Raw genomic sequence first — 9,701 nt, 5'->3', positions numbered from 1 at the left:
GCTAAGAAAATAGATATTTATTACAATATTTTCTATGGTACCTAACTCACATTAGGGACTTTTTTTCCCATTAGGGATATTTTTTAATTCTTTGATTAGTTGAATAAAAATGCCTTTGAAAAAATGGGTCAGAGTGTAATTCAAACCTTGCACATAAATATGTATTAAGACGTGAACTTATGTAATTAAGAATTTTGTGTATATGATTTGGATCTTTTTTTTTTTTAAAGATTTTATTTATTTATTTGACAGAGAGAGACAGTAAAGAGAGGGAACACAAGCAGGGTGAGTGGGAGAGGGAGAAGCAGGCTTCCCGCTGAGCAGGGAGCCCAATGCGGGGCTCAATCCCAGGACCCCGGGATCATGACCTGAGCCGAAGGCAGCCGCTTAACGACTGAGCCACCCAGGCGCCCCTGATTTGGATCTTTTTAAAGCTGTCTTTGTTTTATAATACTTGCTGTTTTTGAGCCATCGATTTTAAGCCATATATTCCATTTAGACAAATTTCATAATTCTTAAAATTTTGATATTCTGATTTCTGTATTTTTGCCACAGAGTTAAGGAACTCCCAGTGATAACTCATAGTAAATAGAGTGAGGTCACAAGGCTTCAGTGGCCAACATGGCTACATACTAAAATCCTTAAATCAGAGTGCAAAACGAAAAGATCACATGGTCTGTCATTTGTAGAACATAATCACTCCTTTTATTTTTATAGTGAATCATCATAGTCTGCAAAGTGCTTGTCCTTGCAGTTTGACTATCTGAACTTCATGATAACCTTGGAAGTAGGTGGTGTAACCATCACAACCGCTGTTGTTACAGGTTAGGATATCCAAGATGTGGGACTTGGGTGGTTTGCCCGTAACCCACATTTCCTGAATTCTGGGAGAGTTCTCTAAACATATATGGCCTCTACCATCATTACATGATCATAGCTCCTCAATTAGATAATCGTGGAAGGCAGTACTTTCGATTTTCTTCTTTATACGTGCCATACTATTTCAGGCTTAGCAGAGTTGGTACTGAAATACTCGAATGAAAGAATTCTTTTTCCTGAGAAAGGTAATCATACAGGCCTATCTTAAATAGATTGTTAAAATACTTAAATCTTACGCTGGCAGATGTTTGGGGGAAAAAATTAGCTGTGGGGATGGGTCAGCAGCCATGCACTCAGCCTGATTCCTGCTTGGAGATTTATTGCAGCAGCTCAGCACGGAGAGTAAAGTGGGCAGACAAGTCTTTTAATTAGCCCATGATCACAGAGCTTGCCTCATTCATTTCATAGATCTGCAAGGGCACAAAGAAAGGTTGTTTCAAATCATTTTTATACTGTTTTTGTGGCGTGTGTACTTGGCTGTGCAGGAGCTACTAGACCATAAAATCCAGCCAGTGAGGGTGCTGGGAGGCACTGAGCTCAAAGGTTTATTAAGTGATGTGAAACTCTATTGTTTCGTGCATGTGTTAAATAATCGCTGGCAGTGCAAGACTGTTAAAAATTCCCGGCTAGTACTAACACGAATAGTACTTCATCGCTTCAAAAGGAGGTAAAAGAATTTCCTTAGTCAGCACTTGGGCAATATCACAGCATATGTCAGGTTTGTTATTGTGAGGACTTTCCTGTTGGCAGACGCTCTCCCTTCTGGCAGCACAGCCCTAATTACCATATCAGTTCAGCAGGGAAGCGAGCCGAGGTCGCCCAGCACAGCCCCTTCTACTCGCGCCCAGGGTGCAGGGTTGCGGCGCCCGGCGGGCATGGTGGGGGCTGACGGGATGGACAGGGCTCCCGTTCTCCTTTCTTTCCATTCACATTGATTAGAGGACCATTAAGCTGCTTAGCTGCTGTGCAAACACAAGGATCATTCTTTTCTTTTTCTTTCTTTCTTTTTTTTTTTTTTAAAACCCAGAGTCTTCTCTCCAATAGCTTTCCCGAATTAGCCTAAGCCATCCTGCTTTAATTCATAGGCACTAATTATATTTCAGCATACATTCTTACACTCTAAATTATCAGGATCCTTACTTTAATCAGTTGTAACTAGTCCTTAAATTAAGGGTTTAGTGCTTTCCTTTTATAGGTTAACAGGCTTTGCTGTATTATGTGATGGGATTAAACCTTTCATTTAGGACATGGAATCGAAGATGTAGATGATGCGTTATTTTTTTCCCTAAACAACTCTGTATCTTTTTTTTTTTTGTCTAGCTAAAGTGTAATTCAAAACTTTGTAGTGTCCTTTTAAAATTTGTAAAATAGCATTTAATGCTTAGGTAGAGTTGGGATGTGAACTAATAACCACAATTTGTAGGGACATAATTATAATACAGATGAATAATGGTTTATAGTTGCAAAGCATTTTCCAGATAAACGTGTGTTTAAATAACCCTCAACATGGGTAATTTAGAGATTAATAGGAGGTGGTTGCTGCAGGCCACACGGTTAGCTGGTAGCACAGCTGGTGTTGGGGTGAAAGTCTCCTCTCCCTTTGCGGGGGCTCTTTCCTTCCACTTCATGTTGCTTATTGACTGGACATTCCCCCCACTGTTAAGCTTATGTATGTACTTAGGAGGTTCTTGCTTAAATTATCTTTTCCTGTCAGCATTCTTTATTTATATTTTTATTAGACTTTGTAGAAAATCACCATAATTCGAAGCACTGAAAGAGAATCACTTGTGAGCATTCTGCAAAATTTTATATTTTACTGACAGCATAAAATAAAAAAAAAAAAACCCTACTTTTTCACTCTATGGCAAATAATTGCTATTGCACTTGCTTAAAACAACATGCCTTTAGGGGCGCCGGGGTGGCTCAGTCTGTTGAGTGTCTGACTCTTGGTTTCAACGCAGGTCCTGATCTCAGGGTCATGGGGTGGAGCCGGAGATGGGCTCCGTGCTCAATGGGGAGTCTGCTTCAGATCCTCTCCCTCTCTCTCTCTGCACCTCCTGCTCGTGTGCACTCTGTCTCTCTCTCTTTAAGATAAATAAATAAATCTTTAAAACAAACAAAAAGAATCCAACATGCCTTTAAAAAAAACACCTCTCTCTCTCTCTCTCTCTCACAGGGCTTTAAGCCCGTTTAAAGAATTGTGAAGAAGATAGTCTGATGACCGTCCCCTTGAGAACTGACTATTCAGAGTGGGTGTGAGAGCCACAGAGACTTTCTCTTTCCAGAGTAGAGCTAGGGAAGCATCAAATCAGTTGGGAGATGTGTCCACTTCCAGTCCCCCGTGAAAACACTGTGCACAAATTAGTCCTTTCTGCCTCCTTATCTTACCTCACTGAGATTTCTTCTTATTAATAGATGAGACTGGGTAGGAAGAACGTTCACTTGCCAAGGTCAGAGACTCATCCTGCAACCTCACTTCTTGAAGAAGGATGTTCAGCCTGGCAGCCTCAGGCAGGGCTCCTGGGTCATTGTACACTGCCCTGAGGTGTCCAGCTAAGGGACAAGAAGGGGCTGAGATCTGCTGTGCTCCTTTGGTGAGCTGTGCTCACTGGCATGCCGCCAAGTTCACCTGGAGGAAGGGGAGATGTTTTCTTTACCTAAAAGGCTCTCCTGGCCGCACCCTTTGGCGAGGTTGCTGCCACCCAGACCCGCACCTTTTCCAATTTGCCCAAAGGCATCCTATATGTAGGTGCTGCCCTGTTGATGGGACTCGAGTGGGGGCAGACACCTCGCATCTTCTCTTTTCTTTTTTAAGTTGAGTAGAATGTTTAGGCACATTGCTCTTTAGGTGGACGTGGAACGTCCCTTTCCCCTAAGCACTTGACCCTATTGATTATGTAAATATAAGGCAAGTAACTAACCTCTATTCTGGGAGAAAAGCGACAGGAAATTGGTGGCTGGCCAAAATCACGGCTGCTAGTACCCATTAGTACGCACTGCTGATTGTCGGTATAGGAGCCAGGGAACCCCCTGAGAAGAAAGGGAACCAGACTATAACCCCTTTCTCTTTCTTGGCTCACTTTTACCAGAACCTCCCTAAAGGACTGATGTTGCGCCAGCTGAGGTCCCGTGGAAGGAAAAATTCTGAGGGGCCCAAATGAAAACTCACCGTGGAGGAAGGGGGAGGTTGAGTTGGTGACCCAAGCTTAACATCAGAGCCTCTGGAGGCTCATGGGGGAGGTTCTGCTGACCTAGCCTGGGTCCCTGGCACAGTACTGGTCCTTTGACAGCTGTGTAAGTGAAGGTAAAACAGCAGTACCCCAGGGTCCCTGGGGTGAGGCACTGCTGTGATCTCTGCAGGGATCTGGTGCTCTAGGATTCAGGCAGCAGCGGACCAAAATGGCAACTCTGGGACTTTACCAGGAACCATGGCACCTAGAAGTGTGGACCCATCGTGGACGCATTAAACTGTCCATTCTCTTTCTGCCTGGTGTTTGGAAGGAACACAAAGTTTTTGAACAGTTTGGGATAGGAATGGGGAAGTAGCTTCTAGAGGAAGATGCTGGAATTGCTTCTAATATTATAGGTTTATGGGGTCTCAAAAACAATGACTTGGAAAAATAAGAGATGGGATTATATTTTTTACCCTACCGTTACGAAGGGAGTCATATCAGGAGATTCTTCCTCCTCAGTATCTTTCAAATCCTTTCCTGCCTCACCGAATTAGCAGGCCCTCTTACAGCCATCTCTCCAGTCCATTTCCACACTGCCTCAAGAGTGGTCTTTCTAGAATGCAAATATGATATGTCACTCTGCTGCTTAACCAGTTATAATGGCCCTGTAACTTTTAGAATAATATCCGGATTCCTTGGCTGGGTATGTGTGGGCCTTCACTCCTTGCTCAAAGCCTCTCTTCCAACCCACCTCTTGTAATAGCTCCCAGTCTGCCCAGTGCACCCACCACCATGAACTACTTGCTGTTCCCCAAACATACAAAGCTTCTTAATGCAACCAAGTCTTTGCATATGTATTCCTCCCCCTGTATTTTACTTTCTTGCCCTTAAAGACTTACTCAAATGTCATAGCCTTTGTGAATCTTTTCTGCCATATGCCCGTTTTTCCTATAAAGCTATGGATAGAGACTATGTCTTACTCATTTCAGAATGAATATACCTGATACCTAACCCATGTCTGGAAATGGTAGACTCTATTAACTTTATGAAATGAAGAATAAATGTGGAGACTAAGTCTCTGGCAGGAGTGGAACTTTCCCAAGTACCTTGTACATCGTACTGGTTAGATTTGTCCTCAAGCTTGAGTCCAAGGCTTCTTCCCTGGTCCATCTAACAATCCATTTCCCAAAAGGAGGAATGTTCTATTTTGCAACCCTAACTGGACCACATTTTCTAGGTGTGAATATATGCCATTTTCTCTTTCTTTCTTCTACTGGCTAGAGTTGGGCAGAGTGAATTCTCTGAAATGGGAAGAGGCCTGACCTGGTCCCTCCCCATTTGTTCTTCTCTCGTTTTCATTCCTCTTTCTCATCCAGAGGCAGGTAGATTCAGGGGCAGTGCTCTGGCCAGAGGTGGCCTGGAATGAGTGCCCGTAGGCTAAGGGTAACTCTTTCTTGTGGTCTGGCTCAATGGTGCCTCTTTCTCCCCTGCTGATGAGCATGCCCTGTTGTCCCTGTGCCGTGGGAAGTTCCTCTGAGGCTTGGATTTGGGCACAGCAGAAAATAGGACAGGTTTGTGCCTTGTGCTTGTTGGAAAAAGGCCTTTTTCATGGGTCCATTCAAATCTCAGCTGACATTTGCTCAAGGATCTCTGAGACTGGGCTGAGACAGGATTTTATAATTCAAGAGAAAAACTCCACTCCAAACCATCGGAATCTAACCCGGAAAGCCTAGTACATGCGTGGTGGCCTCCTACCTATAGGGCTGGTTTTGACTGATGGTTTAGGTGTTGGTTAAAGGGAGAGTGGAAGAGAGTATTTCAGATGTGAGAAATGCATGGCTTAAGAAAACCCATCCTGGAAGCCGAATGGTGGAAATAAAATGATAATGTGCCCAAATGATGCTTCATTTACTTCCAGCATTTTCTCTTGGAGGACTTCGGCGATTTACACCATTTGTTTGGACATTTAAGGAACTAATCTCTTTATTATTATTATAAATATAATTACGTGATTTCAGTATGGCTTTATCTTTCTGATGAGAGTGTTAGCTCTCTCTATATAGTCTAATCCTTGTCTCCTGCCTACAGTGTGGTTTCTTTATTTTTTAAAATTTTTTTATAAAAGATTTTATTTATATATTTGACAGAGAGAGAGAGAGAGCACACAAGCAGGGGGAACAGGAGTGGGAGAGGGAGAAGCAGGCTCCCTGCTCAGTGGGACTCCATCCCAGGACCCTGGGATCATGACCTGAGCTGAAGGCAGACGCTTAACTGACTGAGCCACCCAGGTGCCCCAGTGTGGTTTCTTTAAAGTACTTACTTGGTGAATACATATGGGTGCAACAACCTGGGAACAAACTGGTCTGGTTTTCTTAGTAGGGAAAAATCAGGAGACATTACATGAGCAGAGTACATGGCTGCCTACAAAAATGGTTCTGGGGATGCTGGGAAGGCTCTGGTGCCCAGTAATACACCTCCTTTTTGATTCCTCATACCTAAAGTTCTTTAGCATAGTTTGGTTCCAAATTTTTGGACTTAGAGAACCCTTTAAGAATCTGGTGAAAGCTGTGAATCTCTTTCCTAGAAAAATGCTTGCATACATGTACATAAAAGCTTGTTCTTGAACTCTAAAGTTAAGAACTCCTGCATCAGGGGCACCTGGATGGCTCAGTGGGTTAAGTGTCTGCCTTCGGCTCAGGTCATGATCTCAGGGTCCTGGGATGGAGCTTCCTTGCATCACATTGGGCTCCCTGCTCAGTGGGGAGTCTGCTTTTCCCTCTCCCTCTGACCTTCCCCTGCTTGTGCTCTGTCTCTCGTGCATGCTCGCTCTCTCTCTCAAATGAATAAATAAAAAAAAAATCTTAAAAAAAAATCCTGCACCAAATGGAGGTAAAGTTTTTCTACAGAGAAGAAGCTTAAAATGTAAACAGGGCAAGGCAAGAAGGTACATCCATTAAACAAGCATTTTTTGGAAAACTTATTTACAAACACCATAGGTTTGGGGGATGCAGATTAAGACCTGATCTTCTTTCTTGACAAACTTTTATCCTTGTAGACAGTTACAGGGTGAGGAATAAGGGGTAAAATGAAGGCAGGTAACAAAGTGCCATGGGAAGGAGGGCCCAACTCGGCAAATGACCACGTATGTGCTTTAGGATAGAAATGGCTGATTCTAGACCCTTACTTTGATTAGTTTAGAAAGGGCACTGAGTGTCAACAGCAGGAGGTGTTATTGAGCTGAAAAGTAGGGAAGGACACAGGTTGGGTAGGCAAAGGAGAGACTGAGGTTTCCAAGGAGAAACTGCACATACCTTTGACTTTACTTGGGATCCAGCCTACTTGTAGCCCTCTGAAACTGAGGTGGTATTTTGTGAATAAACACAAATAAATAGGCAGAAATGAGGTGATATCTTGCAAATAAATACAAGTAAATTGCACCGTGCCAACAACAAACAAATTTTAAAAATTCAAATATACAAAATGCCCATTACACAGACTTCCCCTTTCAATCTAGGGTGCCACCCAGGTCTTGGGAAATGTGCTAATTTTTTGTGAATGCTGCAAAGTCCTAGCCTAGACCTATTTAAAAATGTCTTTAAAAACCTTAACTCTGTTGGGGTGCTTGAGTGGCTCAATTGGTTGGGTGTCTGACTCTTGGCTTTGGGTCAGGTTATGATCTCAGGGTCGTGAGATCGAGCCCCAAGTCGGGCTCTGTGCTCAGTGGGGGGAGTTGGCTTGAGATTCTCTAGAGCCCTCTCAATCTCCTCCCCCCAACTCATATCTCTCTTGCTCTCTCTCAAATAAATAAATAAATCTTAAAACAAACAAAACCCTGAACACTATTTATAATGGTTGGAGAAATGATGTACATTCTACCCTCTGCAGGGTCACTTGGCATTTACCATCATCTGCTGGGATTCAAGAACCATTAGAGGTCATCAGTTAGCTTTATTTTTTTTGGTTAGACACAGCCTTATATGTTAACCATCTCCATGGGGGAGGGGCAGAAGGGATTCTTGTTATGCATGTGTAGAAGGTATTCATGACAGAAAAGAATGAAAAGAAATCCATCCCAACTTTATTTATTTTTAATTTTTTTTGAAGGGAAAAACACCCCTCCTTGAGTGCAAGTCCCTAGTTTGTCAGCTCTTAGGGGCAAAGGGACAGGGGACAGGGTCAGCGGGCAGGGAGGGCTGGCTGGCTCCCCCAACTCTGCGAGGTCACGGTCCCCAGGATGAAGAAGGGAAGGGCCGGGCAGCCGCGAGGAGCAACACCGCTGTGGTGCCCATGCCTGCAGTCATGACATGAGGCCCACCTCCAGCCGTCCAGGCAAACCCCAGATGAGCATGCTCAAAGGGCTCTTTCTTAGGTAAAATTCAAAGCAAGGCAGCAGCAAATATGTGGAACTTCAATAAAACTGGAGTGGAGGGAGCTCTGGCAAATTCTTTGGGGAAAAGGTGTTCCTAAGCAAAAACTGATGTCCTCCATCACCACCGTGTTGTCCATTGCTATGTGGACTGCCAAGGCGCTCCAGGTGTCGAAGACAGCCAGTTTCTTGAGCACCTGGGCAACGGTGTTGGGCCCATAACACTGGCTGATGGACTTGCCCTCGCCAACTCCCATTTGTGCTCTCTGGTGAATGGAGTAGTAACTGTCCTTTCTGTCGATGAACACATTGAGGACATTGAAATAGCTATCCGGCAGCCTCTTCCGCTGTGTCCACCTCCAATCTCGGCCTAAATGGCGGCACACTGGGGCCTGGGCAAAGATCATCTGTCCGCACCGCAGCATGCAGATATCGTGTCCGAGGTGGGGCCGGTGCCCCCAGTGGCTGGGAAGTTTTTCCTGTATGTAAGCCAAAGTCTGGTTTGGTATGATCTCATCCTTTTCTGTGAAAATGCTGTATTTTCTACCCACTATCCACACAGGCTCTGAGGTCTCCGGGAAATCTTCAAACTCAGCAAATCGAAAAGTGTCGTAGGTCAGAGTAGCTGCGTGCATCTTCCCTCTCCGGCCGCCGACCCCATCCCAAATTTATACTGTCATAGTGGACTGATACACTGCCAAAGAGAGAGGGAGACAGAACATCAATTTATAATTACTGTTTGATGAGATAGTCTTTGATGATTATGTACCAAAATATCTTATGCAGAAAGTTACAGGAAGCATTTTTTATGAAAAATATGTTTTCTGAATTTGTTTTCTTTGTTAAGGTGAGGCACTTAACGTTTTGAGTTTTGTGCTATTATAGAGGAGAGACAGTTTGAAGATGAAAAATGGTGTGGACATGCCACCTAGTGGTCACAGTGTTCTGTCCGTATTCTCTTTCTTGCCCGTAGCTATTGGGTATTGGTGGTGGATTGCCTGCAGTGTTGGGGTTTCCTGCAGAATCCTTGTAAGACAAAAGTGGTGAATTGGATTAGCATATTGTTGTCCTTGATAGGATAACATTTTTACTTCTGCTTTCTGGTCACTAAAATTATTCTGCTTCAAATTCATTATTTGAAATTAGCCTTACTAGCTGGTTTTTGCTATCCTTTTTGCTAATATTTTTAGCTAATTATGTCAGCAAAGATTTGAGTTAAACTTAAAATTCATAGCTTACTACTAGTTTACTGTTTTCATTGAAATGGATTCACATGTAAATAC

At 43.5% G+C, this 9,701-nt stretch overlaps 1 pseudogene; it reads right to left on the bottom strand.

Moving 5' to 3' along the window:
* Window positions 1-8,071: 8,071 nt before the first annotated feature.
* Window positions 8,072-9,053, bottom strand: LOC118003275 (annotated as a pseudogene).
* Between the last annotated feature and the right edge of the window lie 648 nt (window positions 9,054-9,701).

Source organism: Mirounga leonina, unplaced genomic scaffold (assembly GCF_011800145.1).
Source record: "Mirounga leonina isolate KUSES-001 unplaced genomic scaffold, KU_Mleo_1.0 Mir_91, whole genome shotgun sequence".
Taxonomy (NCBI): Eukaryota; Metazoa; Chordata; class Mammalia; order Carnivora; family Phocidae; genus Mirounga; species Mirounga leonina.
The sequence above is the reverse complement of the archived record's forward strand: the minus strand, read 5'-3'. Positions and strand labels throughout refer to the sequence as shown.